The 20870-nt window shown below is 43.2% G+C and overlaps 2 protein-coding genes across 3 annotated transcripts in view; both read left to right on the top strand.

Annotated features, from left to right (window-relative positions):
• LOC143766268 (uncharacterized) overlaps positions 1 to 20870 on the top strand; it is a 211950-nt gene that overhangs the window by 149294 nt on the left and 41786 nt on the right. Inside the window, exon 1 of one of the 2 annotated variants that reach the window (XM_077253808.1) lies at positions 19323 to 19366. The exons of the other annotated variant lie outside the window; for it this stretch is intronic. The gene's annotated coding sequence lies outside the window, so the exon portion shown is untranslated. Of the gene's footprint in view, positions 1 to 19322; positions 19367 to 20870 lie in introns of those variants that run through there. 2 annotated transcript variants of the gene reach the window in all.
• LOC143766270 (uncharacterized) overlaps positions 1 to 20870 on the top strand; it is a 246911-nt gene that overhangs the window by 115366 nt on the left and 110675 nt on the right. The gene's annotated exons all lie outside the window — the stretch shown is intronic.

Genomic DNA, 20870 nt, shown 5'->3' on the forward strand with positions numbered 1-20870 from the left:
ACAGGTCTCTGGAGTTATCTTGGCCCACTCCTCCATGCAGATCTTCTCCAAGTTATCTAGGTTCTTTGGGTGTCTCATGTGGACTTTAATCTTGAGCTCCTTCCACAAGTTTTCAATTGTGTTAAGGTCAGGAGACTGACTAGGCCACTGCAACACCTTGATTTTTTGCCTCTTGAACCAGGCCTTGGTTTTCTTGGCTGTGTGCTTTGGGTCGTTGTCTTGTTGGAAGATGAAATGACGACCCATCTTAAGATCCTTGATGGGGGAGCGGAGGTTCTTGGCCAAAATCTCCAGGTAGGCCGTGCTATCCATCTTCCCATGGATGCGGACCAGATGGCCAGGCCCCTTGGCTGAAAAACAGCCCCACAGCATGATGCTGCCACCACCATGCTTGACTGTAGGGATGGTATTCTTGGGGTCGTATGCAGTGCCATCCAGTCTCCAAACGTCACGTGTGTGGTTGGCACCAAAGATCTCGATCTTGGTCTCATCAGACCAGAGAACCTTGAACCAGTCAGTCTCAGAGTCCTCCAAGTGATCATGAGCAAACTGTAGACGAGCCTTGACATGACGCTTTGAAAGTAAAGGTACCTTACGGGCTCGTCTGGAACGGAGACCATTGCGGTGGAGTACGTTACTTATGGTATTGACTGAAACCAATGTCCCCACTGCCATGAGATCTTCCCGGAGCTCCTTCCTTGTTGTCCTTGGGTTAGCCTTGACTCTTCGGACAAGCCTGGCCTCGGCACGGGAGGAAATTTTCAAAGGCTGTCCAGGCCGTGGAAGGCTAACAGTAGTTCCATTAGCCTTCCACTTCCGGATGATGCTCCCAACAGTGGAGACAGGTAGGCCCAACTCCTTAGAAAGGGTTTTGTACCCCTTGCCAGCCTTGTGACCCTCCACGATCTTGTCTCTGATGGCCTTGGAATGCTCCTTTGTCTTTCCCATGTTGACCATGTTTGAGTGCTGTTCACAAGTTTGGGGAGGGTCTTAAATAGTCAGAAAAGGCTGGAAAAAGAGATAATTAATCCAAACATGTGAAGCTCATTGTTCTTTGTGCCTGAACTACTTCTTAATACTTTAAGGGAACCAAACAGAATTCTGGTGGGTTGAGGGGTTGAATAATAAATGACCCTCTGAAAAGACTTTTCACAATTTAAAAAAAAAAATAAACAAAGAAATAACATTCTTTTTTGCTGCAGTGCATTTCACACTTCCAGGCTGATCTACAGTCCAAATGTCACAATGCCAAGTTAATTCCAAATGTGTAAACCTGCTAAATCTGCAGGGGGTTGAATACTACTTGTAGGCACTGTATGTATATATACAATAAAATGTATTAATCATAACCATCCTTCCAATAAATCTCAATCTAATTACTATAAGAAACCACAAAAATGTAATAAATATTCAAAGAACGAAGCAGAAGAGAAGGTAGAAAACACAGCGAACACATCAACTTTTTTCAAGAATCATCTGAGCAGTAACAGTGAAGCTCCATACTAGATGTTATTAATATCTCGTGTACTGCTGTATCCAAAACCGAGGCTGATCTACTTTCACGTGTTTTCAACTTTTCACTTACTAATCATAGATATGATGTTTTTTTCTGTTATTAAGGACAATAACGGATTTGTGCGAGATTTGACAATAAAAACATTTTTAGACAGATAATGATGATTGTCGCAATGTGGAAATCTCTCCACAGACTAATTCCTTTAAGGCCGGCGTCACACTAGCGAGTTTTACGGACGTATGAGCGCCAAAAATACGTCTGTAAAAATCGCATTACACACGGCCCAATTATTCTCTAAGGGGCTGCTCCTATCAGCCGTATATTACGCATCTGTAATATACGGTCTTGTACGGCCGTAGAAAATCGCAGCATGCTGCGTTTGTAACCGTATAGCGCAAAAAAAACGCCAATGAAAGTCTATGGGGCGAGAAAAATACGGCTTCCACACGGACCAGCAGTGTGACTTGCGAGAAATACGCAGCGGTGTTAGTGAAAAGCCGGTAATTCAATTGCCGGCTTTTCATTTCTCCTTCCCAAACCCGACAGGATATGAGACATGGTTTACATACAGTAAACCATCTCATATCCCCTTTTTTTTTGCATATTCCACACTACTAATGTTAGTAGTGTGTATGTGCAAAATTTGGCCACTGTAGCTGCTAAAATAAAGGGTTAAATCGCGGAAAAAAATGGCGTGGGCTCCCGCGCAATTTTCTCTGCCAGAGTGTTAAAGCCCAGTGACTGAGGGCAGATATTAATAGCCTAGAGAGGGTCCATGGTTATTGGCCCCCCCTGGCTACAAACATCTGCCCCCAGCCACCCCAGAAAAGGCACATCTGGAAGATGCGCCTATTCTGGCACTTGGCCACTCTCTTCCCACTCCCGTGTAGCGGTGGGATATGGGGTAATGAAGGGTTAATGCCACCTTGCTATTGTAAGGTGACATTAAGCCAGATTAATAATAGAGAGGCGTCAATTATGACACCTATCCCTTATTAATCCAATTGTTTGAAAGGGTTAAAAAACACACAAACACATGATTAAAAAGTATTTTAATGAAATAAACACACCGGTTGTTTTAATATTTTATTGCTCTCTCAATCCATTTGAAGACCCTCGCTTGGCAAAATAATAAACCCACAATATACATACCTTCCGAGGATCTGTCACGTCCCACGAGGTAATCCATCTGAAGGGGTTAAAATATTTTACAAGCAGGAGCCCTGCTAATGCAGCTGTGCTCGTGCTTGTAAGCCCCGACGAATGAAGGAAATGTAGGTCAATGACCTATAGTTACCTTTAGTCGCGGTTATGCGCCCCCTCGTGGATGTCCTCATATGACCTGGAGCGTGGGAAAAAGTTCCCAGGCTGCAGTTCATGAGGACATCCAGCAGGGGCGCATCACCGCGACTGAAGGTAACTATAGGTCATTGACCTACATTTCCTTCATTCGCCGGGGCTTACAAGCACGATCACAAAACTTTTGGAGACTATCCATTCGTTCTCCTTCGATCAAATATAATTTATCAAAATGTGAATATGATGCTTTGGAAATATTGCATCTGAGATTGGATATTATTAAAATGGCTGATAAGGGACACTCTCAGCAGTAGCGATGAATGAAAGATTATGTTCTCTCCATTGAACAAATGTCTGATATTTATACTTACACTCCCTTATCCAATGGTCCCACCAAATCTTTCTAGTCACTATGTCACTGCAGTGTTCATGAAGGTTTTTCTTTGGGCATTTTTTTTTTCACAGAAACAGGTGGACTATCTAATTTTAGAAAATCCTAAAATTCCTATTATGCACTCTCTTAGTGGAGTTTCCATGGGTGCCAAATTTTCCCTGTTTTTAGCTACTTTAGTCATGGCATGGTGGTATGGTATGGAAGATGCATAGACAATTTGCTTCTTGCTTGGGACGATTGAGTTTCTGACATACCTCTTTTTTTCTTGACTATTTAAATAAGAATCAATTCAATCTTCAATTCACTCATTTTTTCACCCGGATTCCATCACTTTTCTGCATCTACTTTTGATGGAAAGGCACAGTTTTACCATCGATAGTAGCACGCACAGAAAAGGTGAATACAATTTTACATGCCAACAATTTTCATCCCCCACATACTACACAGGTCAACAAAAAAAAATTTTTTTCTGGTGTCCAAAATATTTTAATGAATTTGGAGTATTTTTGGGGTGCTGATTCTGAATATGCTATCAGTTTTGCCAGATTGGCTCAAGTTTTTGACATTTTTGGTATCTTATTTATAGCACTTGTTGGTAAATGCGACGCATCATCTCATTAATTTCTTTGGATTAGTACTTGAACTGAGCAGTTCTCAATATAGTTTTGTGTTAATTAGTGTTCTAAAAGTTTGTTCATAGCTTGATTTTTGCACTAACTTTATGTTGTTGTCTGTTTTCCAGTGAAAAGCATGAACTCATCAAGAAGAAGTTGTCTTAACGATCCAGACTCATTCTGTTACATTTGTGGTGAATACACACTGCCAAAACATAGAAGAAACATAACAGACTTCGTAAAAAAAAGTGTATTTTGCCTATTTTGGGGTTATGCTTGGGGACCAAGACATAGTGTGCAAAGCATGTATCGAATTATTACGAAAATGGAGCAAAGGACAAAGAAAAAGCTTCAAATTTGGTGTTCCAATGGTGTGGAGAGAGCCAAAAAATCATCATGATGACTGTTATTTCTGTGCAAGTGCAAGGATTCAATAAGCATAAGAAACGAAAATGGGAGTAACATGGAATCTGCAAGAAGGCCTGTCCCTCATTGTGAAGATGTGCCTGTACCTGTGTTTACCATAAATAACAGTCATCATGATGATTTTTTGGCTCTCTCCACACCATTGAAACACCAAATTTGAAGCTTTTTCTTTGTCCTTTGCTCCATTTTCGTAATAATTCGATACATGCTTTGCACACTATGTGTGGTGCCCAAAACTTGTCTTGGTCCCCAAGCATAACCCCAAAATAGGCAAAATACACTTTTTTTACGAAGTCTGTTATGTTTCTTCTATGTTTTGGCAGTGTGTATTCACCACAAATGTAACAGAATGAGTCTGGATCGTTAAGACAACTTCTTCTTGATGAGTTCATGCTTTTCACTGGAAAACAGACAACAACATAAAGTTAGTGCAAAAATCAAGCTATGAACAAACTTTTAGAATACTAATTAACACAAAACTATATTGAGAACTGCTCAGTTCAAGTACTAATCCAAAGAAATTAATGAGATGATGCGTCGCATTTACCAACAAGTGCTATAAATAAGATACCAAAAATCTCAAAAACTTGAGCCAATCTGGCAAAACCGATGACATATTCAGAATCAGCACCCCAAAAATACCCCAAATTCGATGAAATATCTTTGGCACCAAAAATGCTGTTGACCAGTGCTATTAGTTCTATTTTTGTCCGTGAATTAATCTGAGCCAAGAGAAACTGAGGTAACCCATCATCTTTTCAAAAGGAATCCAGTTCAATACAGCAGCGTTTAAAAAATTAGAAATGATCCCACCTGGTCCCTAAATCGTGCAGTCAATATAGTAAACACGAAGACTAGACAGGATTTGATTAATAAATTTCCTATCAACAATAATACTACGTCCCATAAACCTACTTTACTTTTAGCTTCTAGTATTCATTTCCAAACCATCTCCAATATTGTAAATCGTAACTTGCATATCCTGAGATAAAATCATGGATTCAATTTTGCTGGAAGGTATCAGAATTGTTTCTCCACGTTCACCTACTACAGTAAACTCTTTCACCTAGATTGTACTGTTCAGAAAGGGAATCAACTGGTCCCATAATTGGCTCTACTTAAAGGATTACTTTAAATGTGGCCAGTGCTCATGTAAGATGTGTTCACACTCAGTCAAAATGTAATGGTTCTACAACTTTGATGGCACTAAAACCTTTACCATAAAAAGTTCTTAATTCTAGTTCGGTCCAAGCCATAGAGTGTCGCACTTGTTATACATCGGTTCCACCATTACAAAATTACAAATAAGGATAAGGGAACATCTCTATGACATTATTCAACCCATTAACAGCAATGTGTCTAATTCCTCAAACCATTTCATTACTGAACACAACAGGAACATCTTCAGTTTTGTTATTTATTCCATAGAATTTGTTCCCAAGCATATACTGTACATGTTGGTGATATAGAAAAAACTCTCCGCCATTTATTTTGTATAATTGTGTTATTTTATTCATGATGTTATTGGTTGTTTTCACTTTATGCTTTGTCATGTGTATTTCACTTGCCTTTTTGTCCTTCCCATCCACATGTTTTGTCCCCCCGTGCATCTTAATTAATTTAATCTCCCAATCTCCTTTTATTTCATTCAGACCGAGTCGAAGAACGCATAGAGCGTTTGAAACGCGTTTGTTTTTTTATTCTCCCTGTGTGCCATGTAGGATTGCCTTTATATGTACATTTTTAATAATTAAATAAAAGAAGACCTTTTAGTGCGGTGCATTTCTATATGAAGCTGGATGTTTTCTTTCTGCATATTTCCCTGAAGTTCATCAGCAACGTGATCCTGTTCTTCATTTTGCCTTCTTGATTATTCTCTGGATTTTTCTCAAGGGTGAGCTGATTTTTTCCTCTATTAATCATCTTACATCACTGAGTCAAGCTTGTGGGCACCTATACATCCATCTATTCTAGTAAAAAGTTTCATATCAATTACCATTATGATGAAGCCACTGCTCATTATCGAGAAGACCCTATTACCTCAATAGTAACTAGAACTGGAAATTGGACCAACTCTGACAGATCCTTAATTTCAGTCTAAAAGGTACAAATACTGGAAGAGGAAAATACTAGATGCATAAGACTCAGATCTGGCATTTATTACATTGTGATGACTTTGTGAGGTAGCATTGATGCACAATGTATGGTGTAGGAGGCTTATTGTTACAATTGTGCTGATTACATGATATTCCAGAAGTTCTTTCCATTCAACTTTATAAAGGACAGGATGAGAGTCCTCCATCTATCATGCTCTCGTCAAATTTGCAACATAATTATCTGATACTTGGTATTTAGCAATCAGTTTTGCTCATTAACTACTGAGTTATTATGAGCGCACTGATGCCATCACGCAGGGCTGGAGAAAGAGTCGGTGGACATGAAATGCTTGTTGTGCATCATATGCTTCGCTACTCTCCAGTGAGGATGTATTTGGATTTATGGATTAAGAAATGAAAGAGTTTTTTGCCATGTGGTGATTGCTGTGTTTTCTTGTTATTATTGCTGAATTGTTAAAGGGAACCTCTCAACAGGATTTTGCTGAGCTCCTATGGACCACACCTCCCAAAGATTATGAGCCAAAGATTCCTGATTTTGTTGCACAAATAGGAATTTCATTTTACACTACCGACCTCATAGAAATTGACTATTTCAAAGCCTTTTTTTTCCAAGAATTTTGTAAACCTTATGGTGGCAGAAACAAATGTGTATGCCCAACAGTTTGGGCCCCAATCCCCACTTCATCATTTTCTAACTGGACTCCCACATAAAGTGACTGTTATGGACTGACCTGGGTGGAGTAGTGTTATTGCAACCACTAGGGGTAGCACCGGCAGTTTGCGTAAGATCAGGAATAGCCAGGGTTTGGTAAACGGTAGCTGCAGTATAATCTTGGATGAAGCAGCAGGTGATTATTAGAAAAAATATTTATTAACCTGGGAATCTAAATTAACTAGTGAACATATAAAAAATTAAATTTTATTATGAATATTTTAAAAATACACCACCCAGTGCTATTTTAGGCACAAAAAAGGCCTAAAAATAAAAATTAAGGACCAAGGTCTAGCGCATACCCTGCAATGGCCTATTCTGTCACCTGCCTGGCTGTGTAGGTTGGCACCCTAATTACGCTGTTTTGGCGCCCCCACTCAACGTGGACTACCCCTCACTGCCCTATGCTGCAGGTGTGAAAACAATATACATAAGAACAGAGATGAAGAAAGCAAAAAAATGGTCAAAAAAACTCAATAGAAGAAAATTAGCAAAAAACAGAGGCAAAAGCAGGATACTAGATATAACCTATACAGACTCCAGCCCCTTTTATAAACCAATTTGCTAAACACCAATAATAGGCAATGGGTATGCTGTCAGATGTGCCACATAAAAATTTTTTTTAACATCAATCACTACAGCCTATACCACATATAATACTGCAGTTTGTCTAGCTATTATTAGCATAAATTATACCCATAAGGGATTAAAACCTGCAGTTAATATTAAACACGGCCCAAATAGATAACCAGGGCCAGGTATTTAAGGTATCTCAGTGGTATAAGTAGAATTATATGTTACTTATCATGATATATTGCACTTCGCCTCATAGCCTTAGCATAGATAACTGCATTCAGCATACACAGCTGCAAATTATACCATATATATTTTCCTCTTCATGGACTATCAAGCCATAGATACACCAGCCCTAAGGGGTTGCCCCCATATATAAATAGGGCTAAACAGTCACAGAGATACTCATGCAAAGCCTATAAAAAGGCAAGACTGTACAATTTTACAATGGTATAAGCAGAGTGGCGTGTTACTTATCATGATACACTGTGCCTCGCCTCAACGCGTTTCCCTGTAGTTCGGTTCATCAGGAGGCCCATCAGAGGGTTCTCAAATGTTAGATGCCATAGATGAGTAGCTTGAAGCAGCAGGTGAAAGGAGAGCTTGACTAAAGGTTGGGAGCTCAATAATCTTTCAAGTGAGGAAGTGCAATGCCAGGTTTAAGTAGGGTGTTCAATCAGGAGATTGCAGGATGGAGACATCAGGAACATCATGGGTACTAGTATCTGGGTTAGCAAGGAACTGTGCAGCGAGCTGAATAGTTCAGAGGGAAGAGCTGCCGCCTGGTGTACAAGAGCTGCTGGGTTCGAATCCTGACCGTACTCCTGACCTCTGGAAATCTCAGGCACTGGCTTCTCTGGATGTCTGTGATGAATGGCTCTTGTAAGCCTTGGTGCATGGATGTGTCCCTCCGGCTTCCATTAATTTTATTCTGTCCCGTAACTGTGTTCCATTGCACTAAATACTGTAATCTTCCTCTAAATCTTCTAGAGTCCAGAATTTTATCCACACTGTACTCTTCTTCACCATGGACTTTTTCTGGTGGAGGAGGTGGCCGAATTCTTCCTTGAAACGGGTTCTCACTTGTCGTAGCGTTTTGTTCCGTGCACATGTTAAGCAGGAGGAAACATATTTTCTCACATCCTTCCTACAATTAGGCCACCCCCCAAAAAAACGATATTACTTGCGTTTTCATAACTGTAGGGTGTCCTACAAGTTTAGAATCATGGACAAGTTTAAGAACTTCAAGTCGAGCAGATTCAGGGACATATACTGTACAGCTCTGGCAAAAATTAAGAGACCACTGCAAAATTTTCAGTTTCTCAGATTTTTCTCTTTATAAGTATATTTTTGAGTAAAATGTAAATTTTCCTTTTAGTCTATAAACTTCTGCCAACATGTCTCCAAATTTCCAAGCAATAAGTTTTGTATTTTTTTACTGAAAAGGAGAAATGGTCAAAATAAAAAAACCCAGTGCTTTCTGACCTCAAATAATGCAAAGAAAACAAGTTCATAATCATTTAGAAACAACAATACTAACCATGATTTTTAATCACAGCTTTCATGCGTCTTGGCATGCTTTCCACCAGTCTTTCACACTGCTTCTGGCGCAAAAATTGAAACAGTTACTCTTTGTTTGGTGGTTTGTGACTATCCATCATCCCCTTGATTACATTCCAGAGGTTTTCAGTGGGGTTCAGGTCTGGAGATTGGGCTGCCCATGACAGGGTTTTGATGTGGTGGTCTCTTAATTTTTGCCAGAGCTGTATTTGGTGGTTCTGTATCCAAAGCCCCTCCTTAAAGGGAACCTGTCAGCAGGATTGTGCATAGTAACCTACACACAGTGTCAAGTTGGTGCTGTTATATATTGAATAAAATGATACATTGGTTGACAAAATCCATCTTGCGGTTGTTCTTTAATCTTTAATCAGTTTTATGTTAATGATATGCTCTTGTCCTAAGGCGGGGTTCATGTATATGGTTCTCTGATTAGGTATTCATAATGCTGACTGGTCACTGATCTCCCACTGACCTGCCCCCTAGTTTGCATAATGAATACCATCACATACTGAATAAAGACAAAAAATGCTTCTGCAGGCAGGTGGTACCTGCACTGTAGCATAATTGCATGGTTAGTGTGCACTTAATCCCTTTAAAAAAAAAAAAAAAAAAGTTTGTATAGATTCGATAGCTGCTGTTGCGCAGGCGCCGGTGGCGCAATCTTGCTGGAGAAGAAAAAGAATGTCCTCCACGAAGATGGCACCGCCGGGACCTGCACAGTAGTAGCTCCTGGAGACTGACAACAGCTGCTATTGTGCATGCGCGGGCTGCGCCGCCGATAGCTGCTACTGCGCAGGCTCCCGGGGCGCTATTTTTGTTTTTATTCAGTATGTGATGGTATTCGTTATGCAAACTAGGGGGCATTGCTACATGGTTACATGTACTACCGCCTACTTATCATGGTACTGCTACACTCTTATTGTATTATCGTGTCTTGTAATTACACATTGTGTGTTTAAGTGAAGTGTACTGTATTTGCACTTGTATTAGGGAAAGTGTCTTGCACCTGTTGGTCACTAGATGGGGGCATTTTTAGTGCACACAGTTCCTAAATAGAACATAAAGTCAGTATATAGTGATAGTCTTAGAATAGGGCAGAGGGCTAGGGATGCCCGAACCGTCCACACGGGCTATAGGCCCAGGACGTGACAGCAGTCACACAATGTGAAGAGAAGTGGACCTCAGCCATCCACAGCTGCAGTACAGATAATCAGCAGGTTAGAACAGCTTTAAGACTCAGGATGTGCCAACTCATTGTCTGGGCAGAAACCCTTAGAACCGGGGTGAAACGGTCAAGGGACCCCATGGAAGCAGTGAGCACATACAGTAAAGATGTGGTGCAGAAGGCAGAACAGAAGGACAGTACTCTCTTTCAGTGGCTTTATACTCCGGAGATTGATGATCTTGTGTCTGGGGCGAAACAGACCAAGGGAAGCATGCCCGTAGCAGAGCTGCATAGAGTACATGTTGAGGAACCGTTAGGCATGGTCCGACCCGGGCCCGCGGTTAGTGATCACGAGAGTAACGCAGGGAAAGAAAAGGAATATTGTTTTGTGAAACCCGTTGTCAAGAATGTGAAGTCTTTGGATGTGCTGTGTAACGGAACCAGTAAAGATGTTATTATTAAAGTTAATTTGGACTGTCTCAGTTTCTCCTGACTCATCTGAAGAGGATCTCCCACAGCAGAAAAGGGAATCCGAAGGAGCTGGACCTGAAGGTACAGGTATGCTGACAAATGTCTGTCATTTAGATTTGCTTAATAGTGGTGCCGCCCGCTGGCTTAATGCAGTTTACTGGTTTTCTAACCAAAACAGTAAGAGCCATGTAAGATTTGTTTAAGGTGTACAACACCTACTATATGACACCCCATTTAGGGATTTGATATTCATTGGGCTTCAATACACTTGGGATCTTTAGAAGGATTTTTACAATAATTTGCCTTTTGTGCACAAAGATTGTTTATATTTGCACTTTATGCATAATCTGTACTTACATAACCAGCAAGTTCCTTTTTGTGTGTAGCTTCGCAGCCTCTCTTATTGCATCGTTACAGTAGTACTTACTATGTGATTGTTAATAAAAAAATATTTTGGATTATACTCTGGTTTGCTTTTTGGTGATGTTAGTTATGGTTGCGTTTTCAGTCCAAACTTAGTGTTTGTATAATTGGTGGGCAATTTTTGTGTGTAATGCATAAGAAATGCATAAAATGAAACAAGCAAAGGCATACATTTTCCAACGCAAAAAAATGCACTTTTATAAAATTAGATAAGTTTCTATAGTGTTAAAATCTTATTTACCCAATATTTCTATAAATAAAAGTCTGAGATTTCTGTGGGAAATGGTAATTTGTTCCTCTTAAACCAATTTTGAGTGTAAATAAAACATTGCTCTGATGAAGTCTCCACATTGTAGCCCATGATGTACCTGTGTAGGGTATAGTGATAAACGAGTATGCTTGGTACTCAGGTTTTCCCTAGCATGCTCGGGTGTTCTCTGAGTATTTTGGGCATGCTCAGAGATTGTTTGTGTCTCCGCAGCTGCATGATTTGCGGCTGCTAGACAGCCTGAATACATGTGGGGGTTGCCTGTTTGTTAGACATCCTGTATACATGTGGAGATTTCCTAACAGCCGCAAATCATGCAGCTGCGGCGACACAAACGAAATCTCTGAGCACGCCCTAATACTCGGAGAACACCCGAATACTCAGAGAACAACCGAGTATGCTCGGGAAAACCCAAGTAACTAGCACACTTGCTCATCACCAGTAGGGTACTATAATAACGGGCTTAGGTAAACCACTTTTGAAACAATGAAGTTCACTTGTACAAGCTGCATAGATCTGCTTAAAGGGAACCTGTCACCAGGTTTTCCACATAAAAACACAACATAAATTGTTGTGCATTCAGAGTGTAAGTGCACGTTCACACTGGCCACTGGACAGAAAAACAAAACCGACAGAAACATAATTGAATATCCTGAAGTAAATAAATAGCATGGTGCATGAAAATAATATAGGGTATTTAGTTAACATGTTTTTTTATTTATTTTTTAAAAATAAGCCAAAGTCATCCCACCACTTCTCACAGCGACCGTAATTGGGACAGTCCTAAAGGTACCGTCACATTAAGCGACGCTGCAGCGATATCGACAACTATGCCGAAGTCCCCGGGTAAACATTGGTTACTAAGCGCAGGGCCGCGCTTAGTAACCCGATGTTTACCCTGGTTACCATTGTAAATGTAAAAAAAAAACAGTACATACTCACCTTCTGATGTCCGTCAGGTCCCTGGCCGTCTGCTTCCCGCACTGACTGTGAGCGCTGGCCGTAAAGCACAGCACAGCGGTGACGTCACCGCTGTGCTCTGCTTTTACTTTATGGCCGGCGCTCACAGTCAGTGCGGGAAGCAGACGGCCAGGGACCTGACGGACATCAGAAGGTGAGTATGTACAGTTTTTTTTTACATTTACAATGGTAACCAGGGTAAACATCGGGTTACTAAGCGCGGCCCTGCACTTAGTAACCCGATATTTACCCTGGTTACCATTGTAAAACATTGCTGGCATTGTTGCTTTTCCTGTCAAACACGACGATATACGCCGATCTGACAACCAAATAAAGTTCTGGACTTTCAGCAATGACCAGCGATATCACAGCGGGATCCAGATCGCTGCTGCGTGTCAAACACAACGATATGGCTATCCAGGACGCTGCAACGTCACGGATCGCTATCGTTATCGTTGCAAAGTCGCTAAGTGTGAAGGTACCTTAACTCTAATATTAAAAACCTTACCATTTTGTCACGTGAGATGCATGTGGATAAGGGCTGAGAAAGATTGGGCCCAACTAAAGAACACACAGCCATGGGAAACCACATCAATATATATTAAGGTTTTTAATATTAGGACTCCCAACTAGGGTCACTGTGAAGTGGTGGGATGGCGTTTGTATTTTTTCATTTTTTTTAAATCAAAAAACGTGCTGACTAAGTACACTATATTTTCATGCACTATTGCTGTTTATTTACTACAGGGTATTCAATCATTGTTTCTGTTCCCACCCCCTCCCCCCATATAAAGGACGACCACTACCTGTATGCCCTTATATACAGCATACTAGAATGCTGTGTATGTATAGTAGGACCACAACCTGTATAGTCTGTATACAGCATTTTATAACCCACGACCACTACCGGTATGCCCTTATATATATACAACATTCAAGAATGCCTGCATAATCTGCATAACGTTAAAAAACAAAGCGTATATTAGACTTGCCTACGAGGTGGTCCCATCCAATGGGCTTTGCTAGTCTTAATCTAGTGCCTCCTCCTCTTCTATCACCATCCTTCTTAATTTGACTGGATGACGCGTCCTACATCATCCATATAGTGACTTCCATCGCACTCTTGTGCAAGCGCACTTCTTTATGGCCTTTGCAGTACTTTGCTTTGTGCTCGGCAGGGCAGAGAAGTGTTCCTGCACAGATGCGTGATGAGGAGGTTGTGTGGATGATGTAGGACACATCATCCACTGGAAGGAGGACTGCACTGGATGAAGACCAGCGACATTTAACTCCGGATCGCCCTGTAGGTGAGTATAAGAAGTTATTACATACATACAGCACTCTAAAATGGTGTCTATAATGGCATATAGGTGCTGGTGGTACTATATATGGGGAAAACCTTGTGATAGGTTTCCTTTAAGAAACCTATGTAACTAGTTTAAAATTGGCATTTTTTCGGTTGGGGGAAAAACTTGTTATTTAAATTGATGATGGGGCAAGGGGGGTGAGCTGCATGATGCCCTATGGGGCAAGGGGGGGGGGGGTGAGCTGCATGATGCCCAATGGGGCAAGGGGGTGAGCTGCATGATGCCCTATGGGGCAAGGGGGGGTGAGCTGCATGATGCCCAATGGGGCAAGCGGGGGTGATCAGCATGATGCCCTATGGGGCAAGGGGGTGATCTGCATGATGCCCTATGGGGCAAGGGGGGGTGATCTGCATGATGCCCTATGGGGCAAGGGGGGTGAGCTGCATGATGCCCTATGGGGCAAGGGGGTGAGCTGCATGATGCCCTATGGGGCAAGGGGGGTGAGCTGCATGATGCTCTATGGGGCATGGGGGTGGGGTGAGCTGCATGATGCCCTATGGGGCAAGGGGGTGAGCTGCATGATGCCCTATGGGGCAAGGGGGGAGAGAGCTGCATAATGCCCTATGGGGCAAGGGGGTGAGCTGCATGATGCCCTATGGGGCAAGGGGGGTGAGATGCATGATGCCCTATGGGGCAAGGGGGGGTGAGATGCATGATGCCCTATGGGGCAAGGGGGGGTGAGATGCATGATGCCCTATGGGGCAAGGGTCATCTGCATGATGCCCTATGGGGCAAGGGTGAGCTGCATGATGCCCTATGGGGCAAGGATGAGCTGCTTGATGCCCTATGGGGGGAGTGAGCTGCATATTAACCTATGGGGGGAGTGAGCTGCATGATGCCCTATGGGGGGAGTGAGCTGCATGTTACCCTATGGGGAGAGTGAGCTGCCTGATACCCTATGGGGAGGGTGAGCTGCATGATACCCTATGGGGGGACTGAGCTTCATGATGCCCTATGGGGGGAGTGAGCTGCATGTTACCCTATGGGGAGTGAGCTGCATGTTACCCTATGGGGAGAGTGAGCTGCCTCATACCCTATGGGGGAGTGAGCTGCCTGATACCCTATGGAGGGAGTGAGCTGCCTGATACCCTATGGAGGGAGTGAGCTGTCTGATGCCCTATGGGGGGGAGTGAGCTGCATGATGCCCTATGGAGGGAGTGAGCTGCCTGATACCCTATGAGGATGAGCTGCATGATACCCTATGAGGGGGGGGCAGCATGATACCCTATAAGGGGGCTACATTATATTCCATGAAGGTGCTGCATTATACCTTATGAGGGGGCTGCATCATACCCTATGAGGGGTTTGCACTATATTCTAAGGGGGCTATATTATACCCTATGGGGGCTGCATTATACTCTGAGGCTGGTTGCATTATATTCTATAGGGGGGCTACATTATATTCTATAGGGGGCTGCATTATATTCTGTGAGGGGGCTACTTTATATTCTATGAGGGGGCTACCCCAACCCCTGCTACATAATTAAGACGTGTACTACCTTATATTATACACTGATATTAGCATGTTTTACCGCACAATAGGTGGTCTTGTATTTATTTCTATGTAGCTACACAGTGGGCCCCAAGAATGATTTTCTCTGGTGGGCCCAAGGTGCTCCAGTCCGACGCTGGCTTATTGTTTTTATTTTTTGCGCTGTTCAACAACTGAATTGCTGTTTTTTTTCATTCTATGTCTGAAAAATATGAATAAAAAGTGATCAAAAAAATTATGTGCCCCAATTGGTACCCAAAAAATCTGCAACTCTTCCCGCAAAAAATAATAACTCATACAGCTCTGCACGAAAAAAAAAAAAGTTATAGCTCTCAGAATGTGGCTACTTAAAAAACAACAACTACGGAGCAGCAGCAGCGGGTGATAGGAGGCAGAAGCTTGTTCTCGCTGCTAAAGTGAAATGAATATTCACACTCTCATGGGCGTGGAGAGGAGTGATTTCATTTCATTTTAATAGCGGGCACTGTTTGCCGCAAGCTGCAGCTAACACTGCCCGCTATCAGGGCCTGCAGACCAGGCCCCCCGCTCCCTCAGGGACCCCAGCCCACGTGGCCGCTATGGGCCTTAAGCCAGGGGGTCCGGGTTTCAGCGCCGCCCCCCAAGTGCACATTAATGGAGGAGAGTCAGATGATGCTCTCTGTCCCATCATTCCCTGCGCCTCTGACACACAGCGGGTGCGCGATGACGTCACTTCATTGCGTACCTGCTGTGTGCGAGGCCGACTGCAGCGCACCTCCTGACATTGCTGACATCAGAGCAGAGCCGCCGCCGGGAGTGAGGAGGAGAGGTGAGTATTGTGTTTTGTTTTTGTTTTTTTACATATATCAGTGAGTCCTGGTTGTATGGGGGGAGCTGCATGGTACCCTATGGAGGTGAGCTGCATGATATCCTATGGGGAGGGAGCTGCATGATTCCCTATGGGGGGAGAGCTGCATGATACCCTATGGGGAGGGAGCTGCATGATACCCTATGGGGAGGGAGCTGCATGATACTCTATGGGGAGGGAGCTGCATCATACCCTATGAGGGGAGCTCCATGATACCCTATGGGGAGGGACCTGCGTGATACCCTATGGGGGGAGATACACCCTATGGGGGGGTGAAATGCATGATGCCCTTTGGGGGAACTGCATGATACCCTATCCTATGGGGGGAAGCATGATACCCTATGATGGGCGGAAGCATGACACCCTATGAGGGGCTGCATATGCATTATACCTTAAGTGGGGGCTGCATATACTCTGAGGGGGCTACATTATATTCTGTGGGGGGGCTGTATTATACAATTTGAAGGGGCTGCATTATACCCTATGAGGGGGCTACATTATATTCTATGGAGGGGCTGCATTATATTCTATATGAGGGCTGCATTATATTCTGTGAGAGGGCTACATTATCCTATATGAGGGGGCTACCCCAACCCCTGCTACATAATTAAGACAGACATGTACTACTTTATAGTATACCCTGATATTAGCATGTTTTATAGCACAATTGGTGATCTTGTATTTATTTCTATGTAGCTACATAGTGGGCCCCAAGGATGATTTTCTCTGGTGGGCCCAAGGTGCTCCAGTCCGACGCTGGCTCCACTCCTTACATCTCGTACACACACGGCTCCGCTCTGTACACCTCGTACACACACGGCTCCTCTCCGTACACCTCGTACACACATGGCTCCTCTCCGTACACCTCGTACACACACGGCTCCGCTCCTTACACCTCGTACACAGGCGGCTCCGCTCCGTACACCTCCTCAGCTCTGCTACATCCACCCTGTAAACCCCTCCTGACCCCACACATAAACTTCCCCTCATCCAGCACCATGACAACCAGCACAGCAGAGTCCTGCATACTAGTGATGGGTAGTTCGTGAGTGAGTAGTTCAAAATGAACTAATCTTCAGAGTGAACTAGTTCATCTAGTTCACCATCCTGACAGAGATTAGTTCATTATGAACTAAACAGCAAGTGGGAGGAGACAGAGAGTGATCCCTCATACAGCTCCTCACACTGAAGATCCCTGCTCTCACACTTGCTCTTTATAGCTCCTGATGCTGGAAAAGAAGGTAGTAAACACTATACCACACATCAAATACAAATATAATAGTAATAATAAAAACTGAAATTGTACAGTAGACAGACACAGCTCGAGTGTGTATGAGAGAGTGTTTCTGTGGTGTGGTTCATGCCCCTCACCAGTCTTTATGATAAGATCAGCCTCCTGTAGAGGATCAGCCTTGCTAAAATCTTTACCACTGGCTCCTGTTCTGTTCTCAGGATGCTGAACGGCTTCTCAGCTCCCTCATACACAATCATTATGAGTCAGTACTCTACACTAATACAGGGGGAACTGCTGCTGGGCTCAGTGAGATGCATCACCTTGAACTAGGCTGTCCTGAGTCATTCTCAACAGAACATCTAGTTCATTTAGTTCACATAGTTCATTTAGTTCACAGGTCACATGACATGATGCATTTCCTATCAGCTCCTCACAGGAGCTAGGGTGGAGAATTATCAGGCTGTCTAATAGGAAGATTTTCTTTGCCCCATAGCAACCAATCACAGGTCAGCTTTCTGATACTGCAGTAGTGCAGTGCTCTGGCAAGTGAAATCTGAGCTGTGATTGGTTGCTATGGGCAGCAAAAGATCCATTTACTGTAAGGCCCCATACACACGTTCAGGAATTGATGCAGAAAATTCCTGTGAAAATCTGGACATTTCTGCCAGATTTCCGCATAAAAACCGCATGCGTTTTTTTGCGCGTTTTTTGCGCGTTTTTGACGCGGTTTTTCCCAAACATTTCCCAATGCATTAGACAGTGGGAAAACCGCGAAAAAACCGCAAAATTAATGAGCATGTCCGGTTTTTTACCGCAATGCGTTTTTCATGCGGAAAAACGCACATCATGTGCACAGAAATTGCGGATTTCATTAAAAATGATAGGATGCTTAATGTATGCAGATTATTTGCGGTTAAACACTAAAAAACCGCAAATAATCTGCACTGTGTGAACATAGCCTAGGGGTATGTGCACACATCAGGATTTCTGGCAGAAATTTTCCTGACAAAAACCGGACATTTCTGGCAGAAATCTGCATGCGTTTTTACCGCGATTTTGACGCGTTTTTTGTGCATTTTTTCCCAATGCATAGAATAGCTGGAAAAACGCAAAAAACCCGCAAAATTAATGAACATGCTGCTTTTTTTACCGAGATGCGTTTTTTCCGCGGAAAAAAACGCACCATGTGCACAAAACACGCAGAATGCATTCTAAATGATAGGATGCATAATGTATGCGTTTTTAATGAGTTTTTATAGCGTTTTTATTGCGAAAAAACCGCGAAAAAAACCGCGAAAAAACCTGAACGTGTGCACATACCCTAAGGCAGCTTGGTAAATCTGTAGTTCTGTGTAGTTTCACCACATCTCTTCCTTTTGTAACCTATTGCAGTGGTGTGAAATGAATACTGTCTGCCTGCTCAGTGCTCAATACCAGAGACATTGCAAGTGACCATAATGTGTGCAGATAATACACTGCGCACTGGGAGGCTTGAATATTTCACAAAGAAAATAAAGAAATTACTAACTTGAATAAATAACTTTAGATTTTTTTTCTGCAGACTGAGTACCCCTTTAACAAGAGTTTTTTATGTAATGATCAGATGTATTAACTATTTCTGATCATTTTAACAAAACTATAACTCATCCTAGGAGCCACAGCTTCTGTGTAACGAACTAGAACTGATCCATCTCTTCTCAGCAGAATCCAGAGAAATACTGAACTAAATGAACTAATCTTTTGAACTAATCTTTTCAGTGAACTAGTTCATGGTGAACTAATCACCAAAATGAACTAGATTTCCCATCACTACTGCATACACTGAGGCCCCTGATCATGTGACCCCTGACTCCTCCCCTCCTGTGACCTCATCACAGGTCCTGTGCACAGAGCAGCCATATATGTGGAGTGCGGCTCTGCAGGTGGAGGTAGGTGCTGGGGCCCCGTTATTCTCTATCAGGATTAGCCGCTGGTCTTTCCCATCTCTGGTCCGTCATCTGTTACTGAAACTATATGGGGTTCACACGTTACTGGTAGTACAAAGACTCTGGAAAAGCGACACGACTCCCACCCCCTCAAATAAAGTCCAATGAATTCTGCTCTCTCAAATCCAAATGCCCCCTCCTTCTGAGCCCCATGGTGCCCAAACCACAGTAAGCAGCTACATGTTTGGCACTATTGTAGTGGGGAGAGCACTTAACAATTTACAGGGTGTGTATCAACAGACGCCGAAACTGGGCACAATGTATGGGAGCGCACAACGTGTGGGCATTAAACTGGCTTATTTTCAATTCTCCGGAATAAATCCTGATGTGGATGTTACCAAATAGTCGCTGCAGCCGTAGATGAATTCATTGAGAGGTGCAGTTTCTACAATGGAGTCACTTTTAGGCTATGTGCACACGTAGGTTCGGGTCCCTGCGGGTTCTCCCGCAGCGGATTTGATAAATCTGCAGGGCAAAACCGCTGCGGTTATCCCTGCAGATTTATCATGTTTTGTCTTGCGGTTTCCGCTGCGGGTTTTGGTTTTACTATTGATGCTGCATATGCAGCAATATGCAGCATCAATAGTAATGTTGAAAAAAAAAAAAAAATGGTTATACTCACCCTCTGACGTCCCGATCTCCTCAACGCTGCACGCGGCGGTCCGTTTCCAAAGATGCTGTGCGAGAAGGACCTTCGTGACGTCACGGTCATGTGACCGCGACATCACCGCAGGTCCTGCTCGCACAGCAAACCTGAGACCGGACGGCCGCGTGCAGCGCTGAGAGGTGAGTATAGCATCATTTTTTATTTTAATTCTTTTTTTTTACCACAAATATGGTTACCAGGGCCTGGAGGAGAGTCTCCTCTCCTCCACCCCGAGTAGCAACCGCACATTATCCACTTACTTCCCGCATCGTGGGCACAGCCCCATGCGGGAAGTAAGCGGATCAATGCATTTCTATGTGTGCAGAATCGCTGCGATTCTGCACAAAGAAGTGACATGCTGCGGGTTGTAAACCGCTGCGTTACTGCGCGTTTTTTCCCGCAGCATGTGCACAGCGGTTTGCGGTTTCCCATTGGATTACATGTTTACTGTAAACGCAATGGAAACTGCTGCGGACCCGCAGCATCAAAATCGCTGCGGTTCCACGGTAAAAACTGCAACGTGTGCACATAGCCTAAGGGTTTTGGCACCTTCGGGGCTCCACAAAGGTCGCCAGCAAACTGCTTGTAAAATCTGTGTTCCAAAAGTCATTTGGGGTCACCGCATTTGGGAGAAATTGCGCAATACATGATGGAGTCCAGTTTCACCTATTAACCCTTGCTATTCTGGCACGTCAGGGGCTCAGCTATTGGTGCCCACAATCTATTCAAACAGAATCTGCGTTCTAAAAGCCAAGTAGCGCTCCTTACCATACGATACTTGACATGTGTTCAAACAGTAGT

This window comes from Ranitomeya variabilis, chromosome 4 (genome assembly GCF_051348905.1).
Source record: "Ranitomeya variabilis isolate aRanVar5 chromosome 4, aRanVar5.hap1, whole genome shotgun sequence".
In the NCBI taxonomy this organism is placed as follows: domain Eukaryota; kingdom Metazoa; phylum Chordata; class Amphibia; order Anura; family Dendrobatidae; genus Ranitomeya; species Ranitomeya variabilis.